This window comes from Colobus angolensis, unplaced genomic scaffold, assembly GCF_000951035.1.
Source record: "Colobus angolensis palliatus isolate OR3802 unplaced genomic scaffold, Cang.pa_1.0 Scaffold237, whole genome shotgun sequence".
Lineage (NCBI taxonomy): Eukaryota > Metazoa > Chordata > Mammalia > Primates > Cercopithecidae > Colobus > Colobus angolensis.
In genome coordinates, this window is record NW_012115566.1 from 2,688,750 (window position 1) to 2,715,017 (window position 26,268).

Below are 26,268 nucleotides of genomic sequence, written 5' to 3' on the forward strand. Positions count from 1 at the left end.
GCTCACTGCAACCTCTGCCTTCTGGATTCAAGCAATTCTACCTGAGCCTCCTGAGTAGCTGGGATTACAGGTGCACGCCACCATGGCCCAGCTAATTTTTGTATTTTTAGTAGAGACAAGGTTTCACCATGTTGGCCAGGCTGGTCTCACTGACCTCAGGTGATCCACCTGTCTTGGCCTCCTAAAGTGATGGGACTACAGGTGTGAGCCACCACACCCAGCCTAAAACATTTTTGAGACAGAGTTTTGCTCTGTCACCTAGGCTGGAGTGCAGTGGCATGGTCATGACTCACTGCACCCTCCACCTCCTGGGTCAAGCAATCGTCCCACATCAGCCTCCTAAGTAGCCAGGACTACAGTCACATACCACCATGCCTGACTAGTTTTTCTGTATAGACAAGATCTTAACTATGTTGCCCAGACTGGTCTTGAACTCCTGGGCTCAAGCAACCATCCCTAGGCCTTTAGAAATGTGGTATCAAGGTATAGGGGAAGGGGAAGCATTTATAGTTCTTTGAGTAGGTCTCAGTCTTTTGGTCAGTCTAGATCTCTGGATTGGAAACCTCACACGTTTCTCAGTTTCCCCTACCTCCCTTTGATGGGACAGGATGACTAGAGTGGGCTAGAGTTGGGTATTTCCCTTCTTCCATGTGGGAGGCTAGAGATGACTGGAGTTGGGTATTTCTGTTTCCCAAAGTCTATTAGGCCCTGATAAAAGCCCAGCAGGTTAGGCTCTGGTTAAATAGTTTTTTGTTTTTTTTTTTTAAGGCTGACTTTGTTAAGAAGTACAGAATGCTGTGGCATATTTCAAAATGGTTCCTTTTCTCATTCTCTCTACTAGAAGCATGAGAGGAATTTTCTCTGATATTCACTGTGAGAACTTTGCTGAATTCCTGGAGGTAAAACTCACAAAAGTATGGGGGGGTTCCCTGATGACTGGGTTCTCCTGGAGTTTTTAATGCTAGTTATTCACATTAAGTGAGATTATGTCAGTTTAAAAGATTGGACTTTAGATTGAAAGGTAAGATAAGGATAAATCAGTTTCCTTGAGATACCTATAACATAGGAGGAAGAGAAATGACCTAAATATGATGGAACTGGAAAACTTGATTTATTCTGCTTTCCCATCACAACAAATACTTTGCTCTTCCCTTTAAATTTATTTCTATTTAGTTTTAGGTGACTATTAATCAGTATAAGTTCAACTCTAACAAAGTATACTCCAAATTGTATGGCACTGCAATTTGTAATACCACCACACTAACAGACATAGCAACAATATACTGAAATTATTTGTCTCTACTTCTTTAGGTCAGTATACAGTGACAATAAATGGAAAATACAAATAAAATTTCAATTAACTTCAATTCACCTGTTGTTGGGTTAATGACCTTATAGTTTTAGCACAGCTGTAACAACTGGCATGTGAAGCAGTTTGAGTATGTAAAGCTCAGTAATGCTGGTTTTCATTTGCAAAATCAGTTGTTAGTTACAAATACCAACAGCAAGGATTCAAATAAAGTACAACATAAATTTTCATTGTGGAATCTATGATTCATATACATATAGAGAGAGGAATATACACTTTTTTTTTTTTTTTAGGGACAGAGTCATGCTCTGTCACCCAGGCTAGAGTACAGTGGCACAGTTATAGTTCACTACAGCTTCAAACTCATAGGCTAAAGAGATCCTCCCAAATAGCTGGGACCATAGGCACATGCCACCATGCACAACTTCAAATATATTTTTAATAAAAATGTTCTTATTTGATATACTTAATGGGAAATCACTAAAATGTTACATACAGGAATACTGACTACAAAGGGGTGCCAGGGAATTTTATGGGAAGAAAGAAATGTTCTATATGATGACTAGGGGTGGTTTTTACTCAGGCACATATATTCGTTAAAACCCACCTGTATACTTTAAAGTTCTACATCAATTAAAATATTTGGAAACAAGTTATGTAAATAGACCATTCAATAAATTTATATAATTTCTTATTCAGATCATGCAATTTTTTTTTAAAACACGTACACATTCTTGTGAAGTTTGTAAATATATAGGATCCAGATCCAAATTCAGCAGCATTTATTTTTCTCTCTATATGTAAATACACACACAAATATACATATACACGTTATACACACATATATGTGTATATATATTTTTCTATCTCTTGCTGCATCATTGAAGGTTGTGAACTTCAAACAGGAACCACTGAATTTCTTCTTGGACTAAGATTAAACACTGTGAACCCAAAAAATCTGAGACAGGTCTCAGTTAATTTAGAAAGATTTTTTTCCAAGGTTGAAGACGTGCCAGTGACACAGTCTCAGGAAATCCTGACGACATGTGCCCGAGATGGTCAGGGCACAGCTTGGTTTTATACATTTTAGGGAGACATGAGACATCAATGAATATATGTAAGAAGTACATTGGCTCCATCTGGAAAGGCAAGACAACTTGAAGCAAAGTCAGGAAGACTTGAAGCTGGGAGGAAGCTTCCAGGTCACAGATAAGTGTTACATAAATAGTAACATTTTTTGAGTTTCTAATTAGCCTTTCCAAAGGAGGCAAATTAGATATGCATCTATCTCAGTGAGCAGAGGGGTGACTTTGAAGAGAATGGGAGGCAGGTTTGCCCTAAGCAGTTTCCAGCTTGAGTTTTCCTTAGTGATACTGGGGGCCTGAGATATTTTCCTTTCACAGCACCAAATGGCTAATGAGACTGACAACACCAAGTTGCATCAAATTTGCCTTGTGGTGGGAGTTCTGGTTAATTGTCTCCTCTGTTGTTTCTACAGACGCTACAGGAGCTTTCTGCTTTCTGCTAGTCTTTCATTAATCTTGCCTAATTTATTTGACAGTGATTTTCTAATTTTTAATTTTCCAGATTGAATTGTTCATATTTTTCCAATCCTGCTTTATTTGAATCCTCATGGCAGTTTTTCATTTTGGAGCACTGAGGTTCTAGATACTTAATTCTCAGTTCCATCTGACTCAGTTGTTCACAATTCCCTTTAGATCCTCCTTGTGTCACTTGCCAGGTTGTGTTCTCAGAACCATTACATTACATTATTAACTCATTTAATCTTCATAACAATGGGTGGAAGGAGCCACTTAGGAATAATATCAAAGGACAGCAGGAGGCACCTAAATACCTAGTTTTACAAACTTCACAAGAATGTGTCCTTCCTTTCTCCCTCCCTCCTTCTCTCCCTTCCTCCCTCCCTCCCGTCCTCCCTCCCTCCCTTTCTCCCTTCCTCCCTTCCTCTCTTCCTCCCTTCCTTCCTTCCTTCCTTCCTACCCAGAGTCTTGCTCTGCAGCCCAGGCTGGAGTGCAGTGGCACCATCTTGGCTCACTGCAACCTCCACCTCCCGGGTTTGAGCGATTCTCCTGCCTCAGCCTCAAGCCCTCGCCATTACACCTTATCAATGGATGGAAACTGATTTAGTTTCTATTTTAAGTATGAAGAGACTGGATCCCAGAGATGTTGTCATTTGTAATACAGAGATGTATACAAGATCAGGCAGAGGAGCTAGAGAGCACATACACACATATGCCCCAATCCAAAAAATACCACAGTGAGATAGTATAGGGAAAAGACTGAACTGGGAATAGAAAGGGATTCTAATCCTAGTTTTGCCATTTGCTAGTTGTGAAACTTTAATAACATCTTGGGCCTATTTCTACAGCAATTAAGAATATGTGCTCCTGTAGTTAAATCAAGTGAATGACCTTGGGTGAGTAACTTAACCTCTCTGTGACTATTTACTCATCTGTAATGTGTTAATAATAATTCATTCATTTCAAATAGCAAAATTCTTGACAATCTCATGATTTCAGCAAACAAGATTATCTTTTTTTTTGTGAGAGTAGCAAGACAAAGGTGGGCATGCCATTGGTAAGGAAACAATAAACATTTGAAAAGAGTGATTATTGAGGCAGGAAAATAGGGCCTGGAGGCAGGGAACATACAGCTGGCTCACACTTCAGGTATAACAGGAAATATCCTCTCCATATGGCTTACACCATAAATGACTTTGTAACTTTACTTCATCCTCTCCATTTACATAGGGCTTACCGAAGTAACCAATTGAATCCTCCAGGGGGTATTTAAACTCCCAAAACTTCTGTACCGGTGTCTTTGAGTTCCTATGCTTGGTACCCTGTGGAGTGTACTTTCACTTTCAATAAATCCCTTTGCCTCTTCCTTGCTTTGTTTGTGCGATTTGTTCAGTTCTTTGTTCAAGACGCGGAGAACCTGGACTCCCTCCACCTTTAACAATTATGACACTTTACAGCTGCTACAGTATCATTTTGGTAGAAATATTGCTTGACGTTAACTTTGCAGCAGCCTGTCAGTGTCATTGAGTCTGGTTAATAGCAGGGCTGATTTTTGCCTTCTCAAATGCAATAAAACATGTAAAGTATTTAGAAAAGAGCCTGACATACAGTGTGTGCTTAATTAGCTATTTTTATTGTAAAGTAAAGGTGTCTGATTTTTCTGGGGCCCTGTGATTTTTAATTAGTGGTTTAATGTTTGTGTGTTATAAAAAGAGATAATGAGAACCTGTTTTTGTCCTTTGCTTACTAGAGAGCTGCTAATGATGTAATGCAGAGGAACTTTACTGCATACAAATTATTCAAGTTATACCCTAGTCACAGTGGAAGTGTCACATAGATCAGACTCTCCAGCCGCCATGCCTACTCCTCCCAATTAGGATCTCAGGCCTGTGCTAGCCACGCCCCAAACCCTAAATCTCTCCAGCCGCAGACAGCACTGGGAAATGTATTCTGCCTGCAAGAGCCAGCCGGCCCACAAACAGGCAAGGTACTTCATTCGGACAGGTAAACACTTTGTCAGCGCGCTCCTCCGGGTGCTGAGTGTCAGTTGCACCTCTTACCTGATAGGTGGGTCGGCACTCGCCTGTGGAGGAGCCTGAAACTTCCAGGGGTGCCTTGCTCTTTCAGAAGAAAGCAGCCAGAAGGAGCGGGTGGGGAGCACTGGAGAGGTGGGAGTGGAGGCTCACTTTTATACCTACGCTTGTCGCTTATTCCGAAAGGCATAGGGGAGCCCGGGACGCGCTCTCCAGGCCACTGGGCGTGCAGTGTATCCTGCGGGAACCCGAGCCAGCTCTGGGCCGTGTGGGGTTGAGGGTCGTGGAAGGTTTCTAGGCGCAGGAGCGGCGGCGACTGTGGCAACTGACACTAAGAAGGGTCCCCGGGAGTTTTGCGAGGAATTATTCAGAGGGTGACGACGGCCAGCGGGCGCTGATTATAAAATTCCGGGCTCAGCCCGGCCTCCAGAGGTCAGAAATAGGTGGTTGCCTGAGACGGAGGGACGAGGCGAACTCCCGGAGAGCCACAGACCGGAGAAGCCGCTCCCGCTGACTGGGACCAGGGACTCTCCCAGAAGAGGCCGAGGGTCACTAAGGAAATATGACCAGTGGTAGTGCAAGGAACGGAACCTGCGTGATGTCACAGTGGCTGGAGCAGGTAAGGTGGAGGCTACGACTTTGCCTGAAGAGAAGTAAGAAATAGCTCAAGAGCGAGTGTGTTCTGGGAACTGATTTGAGGAAAGAGAGCTTTCCCTTTCCTCACGTGAAGGCCGAGGAAAACACACACGCACGAGTTTTCGTGTGAGAAATTGAGAAGAAAGCGAAATTTCACGCTTGTGGAGTAGGGGCTGTATGAAGACGACCAAAATCCCTCTCTGGGTCACTTCAAATGTACGCACCCCTTTCCCCACGCCAGCCTTTTATCTGTCAAAGTACAATGGAAACAGCCTGGTTTGGTTAATTAATTTTAAAATTATCATACAATAAAATTGACATGGGGGAGGCATACTGTTCTAGAACATGTTTAGATTCGGGTAACTACCACCAGAGGATACAGAGCTGTTTCATTCACTCCAGAAAACTTCCTTGTGCTACCCCTTTCTATTTACACCCTTTCCCCACCCTTAGCCCCGGCAGCCACTAATTGTTCTCCATCTCTATAGTTTTGTGTTTTCCAGAGTGCCATATAAGTGGAATAAAACGGTGTGTAACATTTTCACACTGGCTTCTGTCCCTCAGTATAAAGCCTTTAAGGTGGCCACATTATTGTCACTTTCTTATTTTTTGCTGAATATTGTTATTGCTAAATAATATTGTATATAGATGTATCCGTTTTTTTAAAAAAAATCTCACCTTTTGAAGGACATTTGTATCATTTCCAGATTTTAATAATTATGAATGATGCTGCTGTAAATGTTCACCTACAGGTTTTTGTGTGAACATACATTTTTCTTGAGCCTGGATTTTGAATCCAAACAGGTCTGAATTTGAATTCTGGCTTTGAAACTTATTGGCTCTGTGGTAACCTTGGACAAGTTATCTAACCTTTTGGGGGGTTTTAATTTTCATAGTTAAATTGTTGTGAGGTTAAATGACCCAACATATCTCAGTAGTTTGCAACTCTTTCAGACCAAGCAGGCTCTTTGTATAACAGATATTTTGTAATGCCCCCATTTCTATCCAGAAATAAAAATTCATTAACTTGGCAATAAGCCTAACCTACATATTTTAAAGCTATATGATGCCCTAACTCTAACAATAAAGGAGAAATGAAAGAGAACACACTGCAACTCAGGCTGATAAAATGATCGAATCTCAGTAAAATTCAGAACAAAGTACCTTGATTTAGACCATAGTTGTCCTTATAGAAGATCATCATATATTAGCACTGGAAAAAAAAGAAGAAATGAAAAAGACTCTGTGGTTGTACGTGAAAAAAGAGTTAGGTTCTAGGCTCCGATAATTATCAATAGAATTTTTACCCATCTGAATGTCCTGCAAAAGTTTAAAAAATCGTCTGGGATTGTCCTGTGCTGAAGGACATCTGGGATCCCTGACTCCTACAAATTAAATGCCAGTAGTTATTTCCTCCACTCAATGTAAGGACCAGGTCCTGTCTGTTGAGTTCCTCTGGTTTATATGAAACATTCAATATAATAACTAGAACTAGCTTATGGCCCGGCGCGATGGCTCATGCCTGTAATTCTAGCACTTTGGGAGGCCAAGGCGAGCGGATCACGATTTCAGGAGATCGAGACCGTCCTGGCTAACACGGTGAAACCCTGTCTCTACTAAAAATACATACAAAAAAATTAGCCAGACGTGGTGGTGGGCACTTGTAGTCCCAGCTACTGGGGAGGCTGAGGCAGGAGAATGGCGTGAACCCGGGAGGCAGAGCTTGCAGTGAGCGGAAGATGGCGCCATTGCACTCCATCCTGGGCGACAGAGCGAGACTCCGTCTCAAAAAATAAATAAATAAAAATAAAAAATAAAATAACTAGCTCATGGCAGCTGCAAGCAATAACATTCTGAACCTCCAAGAGGACATTCTCCATTGCTTGGGTCTTTCAGGAGCTGGTTTTAACAATTTCATTTTCTTATAAACTCGTGCTTCTTAACTCGCATCAGAGTCACCTGGAGGATTTGTTAAACACATCGCTAAACTCACCACCAGAGTTTCTGATTCAGTAGGTCTGGGGTTGGGCCTACTCATTTGCATTTCTGGCAAGTTCCCAGGTGATGCTGTTGCTGCTGATCTACGGACCATAGTTTGAGAAGCAATGTCCTAAACCTCTTCTTTCAAATGTTTAAATTCAGAGGGTCTTTTTCAAATCTTACATCTTGCTTATTCCCTACAAAGTTCTACAAAACAAGAGGAATAGATACTCTTATCCCTATTGTTTTGTTACCAACAAAGAGTGAAGGAAGTTAGTGACTTGCTTAATGCTGTACAGCATTTTACTAACTCAGATATTAGAATCCAGGGTTCTTCAATCCCAGTGGAGTGTTTATTCCATTAACCAACACTGCCTCTGATAATATGGGCAGTATGCCTTATGTTGAGAGGATTTGCCAAGCAATTTCTCCTATATACTTGAAACACCAAGGGCGACAGCATTATTTTATAACACTTAATGATAAATTCCTCATTTTTACGCTCTGTTAGCTTACATTGGCCTCCTTGTTCTTAGATCATGACAAGGATATTCCAACCTCAAGATTTTGTTTGCAGAGTTTGCACTTGCTGTTTTCTCAGTCTGCCCACAGATATCTTTATGGCTTACTCTTTTTTCACAAGTCCAATAAAAATGTTTCCTTCTCAGAAAAGTTTTCCCTGGCCATGTCATCTAAAATAAAGGCCTTGTTTATCCTTTTATTCTACTTTTTTGGGAATATGTTCATCACTACTTGAGTTTATATATGCTTGTATAGTTTGGTTTAGTTTTGCTTTTTTTTTTTTTTTTTTTTTTTTTTGCTGCCCCTCTCATCGGAAATTATTGTCTTATACTTGTTGCATCCCCAGTGCCTATAAGAGTCCTTATTACAGAGCTGAATGAATGTGAGAATTCAATATGTTAAAAATCTAAATTGTGAATTTGACACAAATTTTAGCCTATTCATTTCACCAAACATATCAAGACTTACCATATATATGCCAGGCACAGTTTTGTTATTAGGAATATAAATATGGGAAAATCTTGATTCATGTGTAGTGGTGGGGATGGCAAAAGATACTCCAAAAGATAATTTCAAAACAGGTAGTAAATGCTATGGTAGCGTCTAGGTAACTGCTCTTGTTATCTGGAACCTACTTAAACCATGGATGGTGTCTTAGACTGCTTCTACTGCTGTAAAGGAATACCTAAGTTGGTTAATTTAGAAAGAAAAGAGGCTTATTTGGGTCATAGTTCTGTAGATTATATAAAAAGAATGGCTCCAACATCTACTTCTGGTGACAGCTTCAAGTTGCTTCCATTCATGGTGGAGGGTGAAAGAGAGCTGGCATGTGCAGAGATTACATGGCAAGAGAAGAAGAAAGAGAGAGTGGGGAGAGGGACCAGCCTCTTTTTAACAACTGGCTCTAGCCTGGTACAGTGACTCACGCCTGTAATGCCAGCACTTTGGGAGGCCAAGGTGAACAGATCATGAGGTCAAGAGATTGAGACTATCCTGGCCAACATAGTGAAACCCGTCTCTACTAAAAATACAAAAATTAGCGGGGAGTGGTGGTGGGCACCTGTAGTCCCAGCTACTCGAGAGGCTGAGGCAGGAGAATCACTTGATCCCAGGAGGCGGAGGTTGTAGTGAGCCAAGATTGTGCTACTGCACTCTAACCTGACGACAGAGCGAGACTCCATCTCAAAAAAAAAAAACAAAAAAAAATCAGCTCTTGCAGGAACGAATAGAGTGAGAACCCATTCCTTGTTATGGGGATAGTACCAAGCTGTTCATGAGGGATTCACTCGCTGCCATGATCCAAACCTTCCCATTAGGCCCCACCTCCAACACTGGGAATTGAATTTCAACAAGAAGTTTGGGAAGACAAACATTCAAACTATTAAGAATGCAATGCCTGTGGCCTTTCTGTAGTCATGAGGTGGCAAGGAATGTCTGGTTGCCTTTACTTCCTGGAGCTGAAGATTCAGTTGGTATGACTTCAAAAACATACACATATGTGGATATCTAGACCAGTGCTATGCAGTGGAACTTTTGTGGATATTTTTGATGTATACATTGCTCAGTACAGTAGCCACTAACCACATTAGCTATTGAGCACTGAAATGTGACTATTGCAATTGAATAATTAAGTCTTTTATTTAATTTTAAACAGCTGCATGTGGGGAATGGCTACCATATTGAAGAGTGTAATTCTAGAATATCAAGTGGTAGCTGTAGACACAAGCTGACTTCTTCATAGCTCCTCTCTCTTCCCTCAGAGCCACTGTCTCAAGACTCTGCCCTTCTTCAAGAGAAGAGCCCAGAAGAAGAGAGAATGACTGCTAGGCCCTTGATGGCTGGATTCAGGGTGAGTTATATTTTCATTTCCTGAAGTATCTTACATTTTCTACTTTCATTCTGGTGGTTTGGGGCCCAAAAAACTTCAATTCAGTGACTTGAATTCCAGATATTTTATTTTCTAGGAAGCAAGGCCTATTCTCTTTGATCATGAATTTTAAAAGATTGGTTGTCTATTGCTACCTGCCTTCCCATAATGTTTTTGTTTTTGTTTGTTTGTTTGTTTCTGGTAACTAGCATAGCATTTAGTAACTAGCATTTGGCAACTAGCATAGCAGGTAGGTTCTCAATTAGGCATTGTCTGTGGTATTCAGTTCTTCAGCAGCCTTTTCTAACCAAGGAGTTAAGGAAGAATTCAAGGAAACACACACATCCATTTTAAGTGGTAAAGAGAAAACATCCCATAGGAATTCAGAGAAGGAGAGTGTGATTTGGAGGATTTTATGAAGGGGTGGGATTTTGGTGTGCACTGAAATATAGCTGCAATTTGGTCAAAGGAGAACTGAGGGATTTTAAGGGGAGAAAATATAAGACAAGTCTTAGAGGTAGAAGAGACTGTGTTTTCTATGGGGCAATGGGTAGTAGCCTTATGTTAAAAATGTTAAGGGTGAAATTTGCTGTGCTAAATAGGACTAAGGGTTTGACTTTGTCATAGAGTTGATTGTGAATTATTAGAAACTTTTGAAAAAAAAATGCCATGACACAGCTTGTTTCGGCAAGGAACAGTAATGTTTTAGTTTAGATTTAGGGGATGAAAGAGAAAGGAATTGAAAGTAACTCCAGTTAAGACAATCTAGAATATCTAAGAGGAATAAAGTACTTTGGAAGAGCCACCAGTGTGCTGTGGAGAGGACATGGGTGGGAAACTAATTGGGGTGAGTTAGCATTGTAAATAGATTATGTTAAGGCATATAAGGCAAGTTGAAAATGTCATGGGATCCTTGGGATATTGCTTTGCCAGCCAGAAACCTCTGTGGTCGGCAGCTCCTTCTGCCTGAGTGAGTATTGGTCTTACCACTGGGCTTGTTCCACCTACTCAGCCTGGCAGGCTGTGCTCAGCTCACACTACTGTCTCAGATCCCACACCTACCAGGGGTATGTGGGCAAGTGAGCAGGGGGTCTGGCCAGTGAGCACAACCAAACATGCTGTCTGCTGCGGTGGGGCAGGCAGCTCCGTGCAAGGCTGCAGCTGGAACAGATGTACCGCATGCAGTGGAAGTACCTCCACTGTGGGCACCCATGTCTAGACAAGGGGAATGCAATGACTTCTGGAAGCTTGGAGATGCCAGGAGCCACAGAGCCTCAAAGAGGGTGTCATAGCGCTGGCTCAGGAAGCCTCTAGATTTAGGCTCACTTAAGGGCTGCAGCTCTTCTTCTCATTGCCCACAACGTGGCAAGCAGGGAGGCATGTTTCAACTCTGTTTGTGTTACAGCTTTTTCAGTCCTTCCATTTGGCAGGTCCCAAGTTTTTGGCCCATGCTTGGTCTGTATTCAGGAAGAATGAGGTATCTGGACAACTGGAGGGTGAAGAAGTGGGAGAGGAGCTTCATTGAGTGACAGAACAGCTCTCAGGAGACCCAAAGTGGGTGGCTTCTTTCCGCAGACAGGTTGTCTCGATGAGTATCCAGCTGTCAGCAGAGAGGAGACCTGCAGTGGGTAGCTCCTTTCCGCAGGCAGGTCCTCCCAATGTCTGTTTGAAGGTTTATATGAGCTCAGAAGGGAGGAAGTGCATGCCAGTTGGTCCATGGGTGATCATAGGTGGCTGGAAAAAGCACCAAAAGTTCTCACTCCCTGCCAGGCTGTGGACTGCACCCAGAACTGACAGCCCAGCCCCCATGCTTTAGGCCATCCCTGACTTGAAAGTGGGGCTTCTGGCCGGGCGCGGTGGCTCAAGCCTGTAATCCCAGCACTTTGGGAGGCCGAGGCGGGCGGCCTCCCAAAGGTCAGGAGATCGAGACCACCCTGGCTAACACGGTGAAACCCCGTCTCTACTAAAAAATACAAAAAACTAGCCGGGCGAGGTGGCGGGCGCCTGTAGTCCCAGCTACTCGGTAGGCTGAGGCAGGAGAATGGCGTGAACCCGGGAGGCGGAGCTTGCAGTGAGCTGAGATCTGGCCACTGCACTCCAGCTTGGGCGACAGAGCGAGACTCTGTCTCAAAAAAAAAAAAAAAAAAGAAAGTGGGGCTTCACTGGGGACCCACCCCTTTCCACCCAGGAGCCTGTCTGCCTCCTGTCACCATCAATCATGTCCTCCATGGTGCCCAGGCTGTTCATGCTGGGCCTGAAGGCCCACACTGAGCCACCCTCAACCCGGCTTCAGGCTCCTTCCCATGCTTTTCAGTGCTCAAAGTCCAGAGGGGGGCAAGGTGGCAGGGGCTGGCATGTCAGCGCTGCTCTGAGCATGTGCACACCTGGTCAGGTTGTGACTGTGCCCAGGCTCAGCCTCAACTTTGCTGTAAAATCAGAGTGGATGCCAGGACCAGGGAGATGCCAAGCAGCAGGAGCAGGCACTTTGGAGCTTATCGGGGACAGGGCTTCCAGGACCCACAAGAGCACAGGGATGCCCAGGTCCGCAGCCACAGCTGGGCAGCTGCAGCTGTTCCTGGGAGGGTAGAGTTCCCGCCCCGCCAACTTTCATATTGAATTATAATCCCCAGTGTTGGAGGAGAGGCCTGATGGGAGGTGCTGGATCATGGGGGCAGACATCCCCCTTGCTGTTCTTTTGATAATAAGTGGGTTCTCACGAGATCTGGTTGTTTAAAAGTGTGTGGCACCTTCCCTCTCTCTCTCTTTTCCTCCTTCTCCAGCCATGTAAGGCGTGCCTGCTTCCCCTTCACCTTCCATCATGATTGTAAGTTTCCTGAGGCCTCCCCAGGTGTGCTTCCTGTGCAGCCTGTGGAATGGTGAGTCAATTAAACTTATTTTCTTTATAAATTACCTGGTCTCGGGTAGTTCTTTATAGCAATGCAGCAACAGACTAATACATAATATACAATGTATTTATGTAGCGAGTCTATTGTTTGTCTTTCTTACTATGGAGTATGCTCTATGTAGGCAGAGTTTTTCTTTTCTTTTTGTTTTGTTTTTTAGTCTCTTTCACGTTAAATCACCTGTGCCTAGAGTATTTAGCATATAGTACTCATTAAACTTGTGTTGAATAAGTGTTGAATGACTTAAAACAATTAAGTTTTTGATCTCCAACCTCACAATGCCCCCTCGATAATCTTGGCAATCCCTAACACTTCTGTGGAAAACTTAGTTTGCTATATTAATTTTAATCTTCATCTGGCTGAATTTTAAGGTTTTCTCTTAAAAATCTTGAATTTTCTTACAGACTTTTAAACTATGTTTTTAGTAGTTGCTCTAGGGATTACAATATATATCATTACTTCTTCACAATCTTCCTACATTTAATGTGTCACTTCACAAAAAATGTGGAAGCCTTACAACGATATGTGTTCAATTATGATGCCTCGTTCTTTTTGTTCTGCTTGTTGTTCTTTGTAGTACATCTACATATGTTATAAGTTGTTCAAGAAAATGTTATTTTTTTCTTTAAATAGTTATATATATTATAAAGAAATAAAGACAAAAGCAGCCAGGTGTGGTGGCTCACATCTGTAATCCCAGGACTTTGGGAGACCAAGGCAGGTGGATGGCTTGAATTCAGGAATTCAAGACCAGCCTAGCCAACATGATGAAACCCTGTCTCTACTAAAACTTAAAAAAAAAAATACCTAGGCCTGGTGGTGCATGCCTGTGTTCCCAGCTACTTGGGTGGCTGAGGTGGGAGGATCACTTGAACCCAGGGTCAGAGGTTGCAGTGAGCTGATTGTGCCACTGCACTCCAGCCAGTGCAGGTTTTGAGAAAACTCTGTCTCAAAAGAGAAAAAGAGAAAAAAAAGAGATAAAAGCAAACTTTTAAAAACAAATTTTAATTTGCCCAATTATTTCTAAATGCTCTGTATTCCTTTTTGGGAATCAGAATTTCTGTCTGGTATGATTTCCCTTCATCCAGAACTTTCTTAATTATTTCTGCATTAATCAAACAAAATCCACAGTGGCATTCCATCCATTTAGCCACTCTAGCCAGAGTCCAGAAATTCACCTTTATAATCCCTTACCCTTCATCTGCGTTTTCAGTTTGCCATCAAACCTTGTCAAATTTATTTCCTAAATATTTTCAAATCTATCACTTCTTTCTGTCTTTACTCACTTTATTTTTAATCCGTGTCCTCATCATTTCTTGCCTAGATTCCTGGAGCATCCACACAAATATTTTTCCATGTCCATTTTGGCCGTTCTACTTCTACTTATTCCACCTACTGCCGGAAGTGTCTTTTGCAGCTCTCAAATTTGAATTTGTCACCTTTTTGCTTACGACTCTTAAATGGCTTCCTAATGCTGTCAGGATAAAGATGCCACACTTCTTGCATGGCCTGTGAGCCTCATGTGACTGGCCTCTAATTTTCAGTCTCAGTTCTTCCCCTGTTCTTCATGTATACCTTCTTTGCTCTATTCACAGTGGCCTTCTTTCAATCTCTCTTCCTCCCCATTCCCCCTGTCATGATGGTGCCTGCACACTTGCTATTGCCTCTGCTTGGTGTGGTTTTCTTTAAAGATTTGATATGTTGATATTGTGAATCAGCCTAGCATAAACTCAATTAATATTGGCTATAAACCAAAAACTTCACAAAGTTCTTTCCCTTTTTTCTAAGACGTGAAATGATAACTCTGAAGACAACAATGTGCAGACAGGAGAAAATAGATAAACAATGTACAGCACTGCTATTAAGTGCTAAAATTAGAAGTTAAAATAGTAAGTTGTAGGAAATCAGGGAAACTGGAGAGTAAGGAATGTTATGAAACTAGTGTCATTTGAGTGGCACTCCAAAGTAGTGTCAAGAATTAGATGGGCAAAAGAAGGAAGAAAGGGCTTTTTGCACAGGAGAAGCAATAATAAAGTATTGTTTGTTGTTATTATTTTTGTTTTTGCTTTTCTTTTTTTTTTATAGACCAGAGTGATAATAAATAAATTAGAGTTAAAATGAGAAATGAGTGTTGGATGTTAGGAGTGCAGCTAATAAAATCATTAATTTTTATGTGTAATATAAGCCAGACTCTAGGGGACACATTGAAAACAGGTGGTTTAGTAAAAATCTACATATTGAATGGAGAGACTCTCACCTCAATTTTTCCTTCTACTTGATTTCTACATCCTACCCCGTTTCAGGTAGAAGGTTAAAGTGATCCATTCTGGGGCAATTAACCAACCTAAGATAAAAGAACTGTAGGTGCCACTATTTGGGCATCCTCTAATAAATCAGCCAGGTCCCTTCCCAGTCATCCTGCAATGGAACCCATTATAAATCATGACCTTACAAACAATTTTCAGTCATCATATTAGTATATTAACTATCTCTGAAGTATGAATCCAGACTGAAGAACCACTTTTTAATATGCTGATGTATAAAAAGAAGAGCTATCCTTTTTTCCCTATGCTTTATGTTACTTGCCTCTTTATCCATGACTGAAAGTGAAAAATAATGTAGATTTGTTATTAGAAAGTCCTAATAATTATTTTTTCATTTCAAAAGAGTAAATTTCCCCCTTTTCATTCTTTCCTTTGTCCTTAAACCTAGAGTTTATGCTCTTTTTATACTAAGTGTAAAGCAATAACATTAGCATTTACTTGACGAAGAAAAATTAACGAAAAATATTACTTTGTACAAGTACTAAAAAATCTAATATAAAAGCTTATTGAAAATATAAAGCTGTTAGTATTTTTTTAAGATAATAGTTTCAATGCTAAGTAAGTAGTTTTCTCATAGGATAATTTCTGAAAGACCATTTCTCTCTGATAACAGTTTTCATTTCTTAATCCCTGATTGTTGTTTCTCTTTTCTAATATTCACTGTTTAGTTTTTTCCCTAATCATTCTTCTCACCTGACAGAATGTTTGCTTCATTCCCTGTATCAGACATTTTCACACCACTAGTATTTCCTTCTCACTCCTCCCTCGATTACTATCTTATAGTCCCAGTATTTATAGTCCCAGTATTTTATGTTCTCAGTATCTGCAATTTCATTATTCCATTCCTACTATACCAGCTTCTTTTCTCCCAACATTTGGCACATAGTAGAGTCATATTTTTATGTCTTTTAGATGGGAAGCTTGAACCTGGGGCCAAGACATCAAGAGCTCTACTCTTGATGCAGGACATTTCAAAAGAAGATTAATCTCAAGGATTAGAGATGGAAGAACTTGTGAAGAGAAAGTCTATACCAGAAGAAATCTGGAAATCTAGAGGCCAGTTTAAGAATCAGCAGCTAAACAAGGGGAATAATCTAGGGCAAGAGATAGCTACCTGCACAAAAATTCCTACCAGAGAAAGAGATGTAGAATCTAATGAATTTGTGAGAATTTTTACTATAAGATCAATACTTGTTACAGAGCAGAGAGATCCTATAGAAGAGAATTGTCATAAATATGGTATATGTTGAAAGACACACAAACAAAACTCAGATTTAATTATACAAAGAAAGTATGATGGAAAAAAACCCTTGTAAATATAGTGAATATGGGAGAACCTTCAGAGGCCGTGTCTTGTTCAGCATCAAAAAACTCATTGTGGAGAGAGACCCTATAAATCTACTGAATGTGGAAAGGGATTTAATCAGAGTTCCCACTTGAGAACTCTTCAGAAAACTCATATAGGAGAAGAGCCCTACAAATGCAGTAAGTGTGGAAAGGCCTTCAGTTATTGCTCAGTTCCTAATTCAACATCAGAGAATTCACAGTGGAGAGAGACCTTATGAGTGTACTGAATGTGGCAAGACATTCAGTCGTAGTACATACCTTACTCAGCATCAAAGAATTCACACCGGTGAGAAGCCCTGTAAATGTATTGAATGTGGAAAAGCTTTTAATCAGAACACACATCTTACTCTACATCAGAGAATCCATACTGGAGAGAAACCTTATGAATGCCATGAATGTGGTAGGTCCTTTAGTCAGAGTGCACATCTTACTCAGCATCAAAGAATGCATACAGGAGAAAAACCCTATGAATGTAATGAATGTGAGAAAACCTTCCATGATCACTCAGCTCTTATTCAACATCATATTGTCCATACTGCAGAGAAACCCTATGAATGTCATGACTGTGGGAAAGCTTTCAGTTACTGTTTGGACCTCATTCAACATCAGAGAATGCACAGTGGAGAGAAACCATGCAAATGCAATGAATGTGGGAATGCCTTTAGTGATTGTTCAGCCCTTATTCAGCATCATAGAACTCACATTGGAGAAAAGCCCTATGAGTGTAATGAATGCGAGAAAGCCTTTGGTAACTATTCAGCTGTTATTCGACATCAAAGAACACATACAGGAGAAAAGCCTTATGAATGTAAGCAATGTGGAAAAGCCTTTAGCAGAAGCACATATCTTACTCAACATCGGACAAGTCATACAGGAGAGAAACCATATAAATGCAATGAATGTGACAAAACTTTCAGCCAGAGTTCATTCCTTACACAGCATACAAGGGTTCATACTGGAGAAAAACCCTACAAATGTAATGAATGTGGAAAAGCTTTTAGTGACCACTCAGGACGTATTCAGAGAACTCACACTGGAGAGAAGCCCTGTGAATGTAATGACTGTGGGAAACCTTTCAGTTTCTGTTCACCCCTAATTCAACATAAGAGAAATCATACCAGAAAGAAGCCCTATAAATGCACTGACTGTGGAAAAGCCTTCAGTGATTGGTTAGCACTTGTTCAACATCAGATAAATCACACTGGAGAAAATACCTATAAATGTACTGAATGTGGAAAAGCATTCAGTCAGAGTACACACCTCAAAAATCACCAGAAAACTCATACTAGTGAAAAATCCTATAAATGTAATGAATGTAGAAAGTCCTTCAGTTACTGCTCTGGTCTTATTCAACATCAGGTCATTCACATTGTAGAAAAACCTTATGAATGCAGTAAATGTGGCAAAGCCTTTAGGCAGAGGACAGACCTTAAAAAACATCAGAAAATGCATACTGAAGAGAAACCCTATGAATGTAATGAATGTGGGAAAGCCTTTAGCCAGAGCACATATCTTATAAAACACCAAAAAATTCATAATGAAGAGAAATCAAATACACATACTGAGTGTGGGGAAACCATTAGACAAAACTCTTCTTTTTTACAACAATAAAAACCTCACGCTGGAGAGAAATTCTCTGAATGCCTTAAGAATGTGGTTAATATGGAGACCCTTCCCAGGGAAACAGAAGGAGGATCATGAAAACTGTTTACTGCTTAGAATGATCACACGGTTTAGTGGAGAGAGCATGTTTCTGGGTTTTAGAAGTCATGGATCTCAATCTCAGCTCTATTACTAACTAGATCTTTTACTTTGGGGTAGGTCACTTCATATCTTTAGGCCTTAATTTCCTCATCTGAAAAATTGGAAGGCCTGATTTGTTGAGCTTTAAGATCCTCAGTTATTATATTTACTAGGAATTCAAGTTTCTATAGATGTGGTTCAGAATTGTGACTTATTTAATGTACATCAGGTATGATTCACAAGTGAGTTTGTAGTAGCTATTAAGGAGTCAATAAAGATATAAAGCACATGTCATGTAGCTGTTTATTACCCTCATATTACTTTTCTAAAGTACATGTCACAAATATTGAAGAAAACTAAGAGAGAAAGTGGTATAAGTTCTATGAATTATTACATTAGGGGTTTGAGATCTTTTCTTGATTAAGAATATGATGTTAGATAAAAACTGAGAAAAAAAGAATCAGATTGTTGATAGATAAAGGCTAAGTTACCTGGATTTCATTCAAGCCCAATCTTGCAATATAAACCCTACTAAGTTGAACATGGCAATCATCATGTTCCCGCTGAGAAGGGGTTAGAAAACATGACTTAATCAGGTATCTAGAAAGGATGAAATTGGAAAGTGCATTTGTTATTTCCGCACCTAAATACATAAAGGCCATGTAAATGAGAGTGAATTTTGAGATCTTATATGTCTAGAAAAGTCTGTTGTCTTTTTCCTATGGTTACAGAGACAATGGCCTGAAAATACGAAGATTTACCTCAGAAGACTGTAATTTAAAACTGATCATCTAGGAAAGGAAAAAGCCACTTGTTATGGAACTTATCCAGTGTGTGGCTTTGGAGGCTTAGTGCAGACTTACTGAGTTTGGAGTTGGTTTTGGTGTCCAGGACAACTGCTTACACATAAGGATAAATAATGGTGAACCTGCTAGACAGTTGTTGAGAAAACTTACACTTAAAGCAGCAGTGTTTAAACTTTTGTGAATGTATATGTCCCTCTGAGAACCTATTACTTTCATAGACTTTCTCACTGGAATAATGCATGGCACATTCATATGATTTTGTGAACAGCTACAAAATGAATATGTATAAAATTGGTAGTACTACATACACATAAGTACTAATAATTAATTTGAAAGCATAATAGAAAAAGTATTCACAATAGCTGTAGAAATATGAAATATGGGAATGAGTTTAATAACAAATATACGCCGGGCGCGGTGGCTCACGCCTGTAATCCCAGCACTTTGGGAGGCCGAGGCGGGCGGATCACGAGGTCAGGAGATCGAGACCACAGGGAAACCCCGTCTCTACTAAAAATACAAAAAATTAGCCGGGCGCGGTGGCAGGTGCCTGTAGTCCCAGCTACTCGGGAGGCTGAGGCAGGAGAATGGCGGGAATCCGGGAGGCAGAGCTTGCAGTGAGCGGAGATCGGGCCACTGCACTCCAGCCTGGGCGACAGAGCTAGACTCTGTCTCAAAAAAAAAAAAAAAAAAAAAAAAAACAAACAAAAACAAATATACAAGACAACAAAAATGATTTAGAAATTTTTATGAGAAAAGGCTGATTCATACATGAGGAATTATGTACCTTTATGGGATGAGTGAGTAAAATTGTCAGTTAAAACCGTATTTGTAAGTTTAATTTAAGATGATTCTAATTTTAGTATGAAAGAAAAAAAGGGAAAGGAGTGGGTAAAATATTTCCAAAATGTTATAATTCTGTTAGCATGGCAGGGAAACTGCAAAACAATTGATAGATCAATAAAGCACAAAAGAAAACACTGTAATTTTTTCAGTATATGAAAAAGTTTAGCGTATGAAATTCTAAATGAGGAGTGGTTCGATAATTCAGTAAGTTTTCAAAAAAGTAGCTAGTTATTACAGAAAATACATTTCCAAGATGATTAAACATTAAATATAAAATTGAAATTATAAGAGAAGTAAATATATATACACAAATACTTAAACACTCTTGGGATTGTGGGAGCTTTCTGAAATATTCACAAAAAATAATTGATAGCTATCTCTACCAAAAGACACTAAAATTTATGTTTCCAAATACCTTAAAAACTGAAAAATCACGCCGGGCGCCGTGGCTCACGCCAGTAATCCCAACACTTTGGGAGGCCGAGGCGGGCGGATCACGAGGTCAAGAGATGGAGACCATCCTGGCTAACACGGTGAAACCCCGTCTCTACTAAAAATACAGAAAATTACGGGGCGTGGTGGCGGGCGCCTGTAGTCCCAGCTACTCCAGAGGCTGAGGCAGGACAATGGCGTGAACCCAGGAGGTGGAGCTTGCAGTGAGCAGAGATCGCACCACTGCCCTCCAGCCTGGGCGACAGAGGGAGACTCCGCCTCAAAAAAAAAAAAAAAAAAAAAAAAAAAAAAGGAAGAAGTTAAGGATCTGATACTGAAGAAATACAAAGTGACCAATAAAATGCGAAAAAATATTTGGCCTAATTTGTTTTCAGAAAATTGTGGTTTAGAACAACTATTAGATACACTTTTTGTTTTAACAAATTCACAGAGTATTAAAAATAAATGCTACTCAGTTGTGGGGTTTGAGTATATTAATATACTGTTATGAATCCCATATTTATTGGTACAATATTTCTGGAGGCAGTTTGACTATATGTAACATGGGACTTAGAAATATTTACGTTGGCTAACGTAGCATATTCATTTCTGGAAATGTATTTTAAGGAAGCAGTCTTGGATATACATACAGACTTATCAACAAGGATTTATTTAGATTAATTTTTATTGATACATAATTATATGTATTTATGAGGTACATGTGATATTTTGATGCATACAATATGTAATGATCAAATCAGGGTATTGAGGATATTCACTTCAAACACTTATTATTTCTTCCTATTAGGAACATTTTGAATTTTCTAGCTATTTTGAAATATAGTCAGGTGTTAATGACGTGATGTTTTCTGAGAAATGCATCATTGATACATAGATTTTGATGTGCAAACATGGTAGGATGTACTTACACAAACCTAGACGAAATAGTCTACCGTACACCTGAGCTAAGCCATATGATATTATTGTTCCTAGACCACAAACCTGTACAGCATGTTACTATACTGAATGTTGTAGGCAATTGTAACACAGTGGTATTTGTGTATATAAACATTAAAAAGCTACAGTTAAAGTACAGTATAAAATATTTAAAAATGGTACACCTATATAGGGCACTAACCATGAATGGAACTGGCAGGCTTGGAAGTTGCTGTGTGTGGATCAGTGAGTGAGTGTTGAGTGAACGTGAAGGCCTAGGACATTACTGTATACTACTGCAAACTTTTATAAACACTGTACACTTAGGCTACACTAAATTTACTTTATAATTTCTTCAATAATAAATTGATCTTACTATAAACTTAGTTTATAAACTTGAAAGTTTTAAATTTTTTAACTTTTAACTCATTTTAACTTTTTGACTCTTGTAATAACACTTAGTTTAAAACACAAACACGTAGTGTAACTGTACAAATATATCCTTATTCTGTAAACTATTTCCTATTTTTAGCTTTATTAAAAAAAAACCTTTAAAACTTTTTTTAAAAGACTGAGTCACAAACACATACATTAGCCTAGGCCTACACAAACTCCGTATCATCAAGATGTCACTAGACAGGTATTTTTCAGGTCCAGCATAATCTTATGGGACCACCATCACGTATGTGGTCCATCATTCACAGAAAAGTTATTATGTGGTGCATGACTATATACAATAAGTTATTGCTAACTATAGTCACCCTATTGTGCTATCACACACTAGAACTTAAGCCTTCTATCTGTGTGTAGCCACTGACCAACCTCTCTTCATTGCCTCACCACTTCCCAACCTCTGGTAACTATCACTCTACTCTCTACGTCTATGAGATCAGCCTTTTGAGCTCCCATATATGAATGAGAACATGCAATATTTGTCTTTCACTGTCTGGGTTACTTCACTTAACATAATGACCTCCAGTTCTATTCACATTGCTGCAAATGTCAGAATTTCACTCTTTTTATGGCTGAATAGTATTCCATTATGTACATATATCACATTTTCTTTATTCATCCATTCAAGAACACTTGTTGATTCCGTATCTTCACTATTGTGAATAGTACTGCAATAAACATAGGGTGCAGATATCCCTTTGATATACTGATTTATTTTCCTTTCGATAAATGCGCGGTAGTGGGATTGCTGGATCATATGGTAGTTCTGTTTTTAGTTTTCTAAGAAATCTCCATTCTATTGTCCATAATGACTGTACTAATTAATATTCCCCCCAACAGTGTATAAGAGTTCCCTTTGGTCTGCATCCTCACCAGCATTTATTTTTTTTTAATAGCCATTCTGAGGTGAGATGATACCATATCATGGTTTTGATTTGCGTTTCCCTGATAATGAATGTTGTTGAGCATTGTTTCATATACCTATTGCTCATTTGTATGTCTTCTTTTGAGACATGTCTACTTAGATACTTTGTCTACTTTTTAATAGGATTATTGTTTTGTGGTTTCTCTTTTGCTCTTATATGAGTTCCTTGTATATTCTGGATGCTAATCCTTTGTTGGATAAATAGTTTGCAAATATTTTCTTCCATTCTACAGGTTGTCCCTTTGCTCTGTTGGTTGAATTTTTTGCTGTGCAGAAGCTTTGAGTTTAATTTGGTTTCATTTGTCTGTTTTTGGTTTTGTTGTCTGTGCTTTGAAAGCGTCAGCTATAAAATATTTGCCTAGACTAAAGCCCTGAAGCATTTCCACTGTGATTTATTTTAGTAGTTTTATAGTTTTGGGTCTTATGTTTCAGTCCTTAATCCATTTTGAGTTGATTTTTGTGTATGGCAAGAGATAGGAGTCTAGTTTCATTCTTCTGTATAAGAATATCCAGTTTTCCCAGCATCATTGCTTGAAGAGGTTGTTCTTTCCCAATGTATGTTCTTGTCATCTTTGTTGAAAATCAGTTGGCTGTAAATATATGGGTTCATTTGGGGATTCTCTGTTCTGTTGCATTGGCCTATGTGTCTGCTTTTATACCAGTACCATGCTGTTTTGGTTACTATAGCTTTATAGTATATTTTCAAGTCAAGTAGTGTGATGCCCTCCAGCTTTGTTCTTTTTGCTTAGTATTGCCTTGGCTATTTGAGTTTTTTTGTGGTTCTATATGGATTTTAGGATTTTTTCTATTTATTTGAAGAATGTCATTGGTTTAGGGTTTGCATTGAATTTGTAGTTTGCTTTGGGTGGTATGGTCATTCTAATAATATTAATTTTTCCAATTTATGAGCAAGTGATGTCTATATTTGTTTGCCCTCTTCAATTGTTTTTCATCAGTGTTTCATAGTTTTCCTTGTAGAGGTCTTTCAACTCCTTGGCTAAATTTATTCCTAGGTATTTTATGTTTATATTTTATGTTGTAGTTGTCATAAATGGGATTTTGTTCTTGATTTATTTTTCAGCTAGTTCATTGTTGATGTGTGGAAATGCAACTAACATTTGTATGTTAATTTTTATATCCTGCAGTTTTGCTAAATTCATTTATCAGTTCTACAAGTTTTTTGGTGGAGTTTTTAGGCTTTTCTAGATATAAGATCATGATGTCTGCAGAGAGGTGCAATTTGACTTCCTCTTTTCCAATTTGGGTGACTTTTCTTTCTTTTGTCTAGCTACTCTACCTAGTACTTCCAGTACTAGGTTGAGTAGGAGTGGTGAATGTGGACATCCTTTTTTGCTGGGGTGATCAGACCCAACACCAGGTCTTGGGGGCTATGAAGTCCGGCAGAGTCAAAGGAATGACACAAGACAAGTTAAGAGTACATAGGGTGGGTCCAGGGGACCAACACCAGTATGGAGGCTGTGAAGGCCCCGAACTCTAGAAGCCCACACTGTTTATTGGTAATCATACAAAGAAGCAGGTGGTGAGGATGTGCGGACGTGGGGGTACACAGGTGAGGACGTGAAGACGTGGGGGTAGAAAGGTAGCGGTGCATCAAACGTAGATGTGACAGTTTAGCATATGTTCTGCTACTTGAGATAACGGAGAACAGGTTCTTCTAATTCAAGATACAATGAATTTACAATCTTGGGAGAGCAAGGAGCAAGGGGCCAGTGAGTCTGGACACATTCCAGAGGCTAGGAGGGGCCCTGAGCCCTGGGTTCTCTCCAAGCCACAAGGGGTTTTATGCCCTGGGCTTAGATTGTAGTGCGGCAGGGTACCCTTCCACCCTTTGGCACAGAGTTTGGTGTTCCATAGGCCACGAAGGGTTTTAGACCTTGGATCCAGGATATATTCCAACACTCTTACATTATGTCAGACAAACAGGCCTTGCCTCAGCCCTTCCACCAACACTTTTCTTGTGTCAATTCTTAAAAGAAAGGCTTTCAATTTTTCCCCGTTCAGTATAAGGTTAGCTGTGGATTTGTCATATATGGCCTTTATTATGTTAAATTGTGTTCTTTCTATGCCTAATTGAGAGTTTTTATCATGAAGTGATGTTGAATTTTATCAATGCATTTTCTGCATCTGTTGAGATGATCATATGGTTTTTGCCCTTCATTCTCTTGATGTAATATATCACATTTATTGATTTGTGTACACTGAGCCATGTCTGCATCCCTGGGATAAATCCCATTTAACTATGATATATTCTTTTTTTGACGTGTTGTTGGATTTGGTTTGCTAGTGTTTTGTTGAGAATTTTTGTATCTATGTTTATGTGGGATATTGGCCTGTAGTTTTGTTGTTGCTGTGTCCTTGTCTGATTTTGGTATCAGTGTAATGCTAGTCTTGTAAAATGACTTAAGAAGAATTCTCTCCTTCAGTTTTTTGAATAACTTTAGAAGAATTGGTATTAGTTCTTATTTATGAATTTGGTAGAATTCAGCAGTAAAGCCATTTTCTCATAGGCTGTTCTTTGTTGGGAGACTTTTTCTTACTGATTTAATCTTGTTACTCATTGTTGGTCTGTGTAGGTTGTCTGTTTCAATCTTGATAGGATGTATGTGTCCAGAAATTTATCTGTTTCTAGGCTTTTTACTTCATTAGCATATAATTGTTCATAGTAGTCTCTAATGATCCTTTGTGTTTCTTTAGTATCAGTTGTAATGTTTGCTTCTTAGTTTCTGATTGTATTTATCTGGATCTTCTCTTGTTCTTGGTTAGCCTAGCTAGTAGTTTATCAATTTTGTTAATCTTTAAAAAGTTTTTGTTTCATTGATCCCTGTGATTTTTTCAGTCTTTATTTCATTTAGTTCTGCTTGGATTTTTATTATTTATACTAATTTGAGATTTGGTTTGTTCTTGATTTTTCTATCCTTGAAGTACATCACTAGTTTGTTTATTTAAAATCTTTCCAGTTATGCAGGCATTTAGTGCTACCAACTTGCCTCTTAATACTGTTTTTGCTGTGTCCCATAGGTTTTGGCCAGTTGTGTTTCTATTTTCATTTATTTCAATAAATCTTTTTTCTTCTTAATTTCTTCACTGGCCCAGTGGTCATCCAGGAGCATGTTTAATTTCCATGTATTTTTAGTTTTCAAAATTCCCCTTATTATTGATTTCTAGTTTTATTGCATTGTGGTATGAAAAGATACTTGATATTTTGACTTTTAAAAATATGTTGAGATTTGTTTTGTGGCCTAACATATGTTCTATCCTGGAGACCATACGTTCCAGATGCTGATGAGAAGGACATGTGTTCTGCAGCTGTTGGATGAGATGTTCTGTAAATGTTGTGTTAGGTCCATTTGGTCTGTAGTGCAGATTAAGTCCAATGTTTATTGATTTTCTGTCTAGATGATCTGTCCAGTGATGCAAGTGAGATGCTGAAGCCCCAAACTATTATTTTATTGAGATCTCTCTCTTTAGCTCTAATAATACTGGCTTTATACATCTGGGTGCTCCAGTGTTGGGTGCATATATATTTGCAATTGTTATATCATTTTGCTGAATTTATCCCTTCATCATTATATAATTATATAAACTATGTACATTCAAGGTTATTATTAGGCCGGGTGTGGTGGCTCACGCCTGTAATCCCAGCG

At 39.4% G+C, this 26,268-nt stretch overlaps 1 long non-coding RNA gene across 1 annotated transcript; it reads left to right on the top strand.

Annotated features, from left to right (window-relative positions):
* Positions 1-4,755: 4,755 nt before the first annotated feature.
* LOC105513900 lies at positions 4,756-12,766 on the top strand. Its single transcript, XR_001002097.1, has 3 exons — positions 4,756-4,837; positions 9,763-9,870; positions 12,669-12,766. It is a non-coding gene; the product is annotated as an uncharacterized LOC105513900 (long non-coding RNA).
* Positions 12,767-26,268: the final 13,502 nt, after the last annotated feature.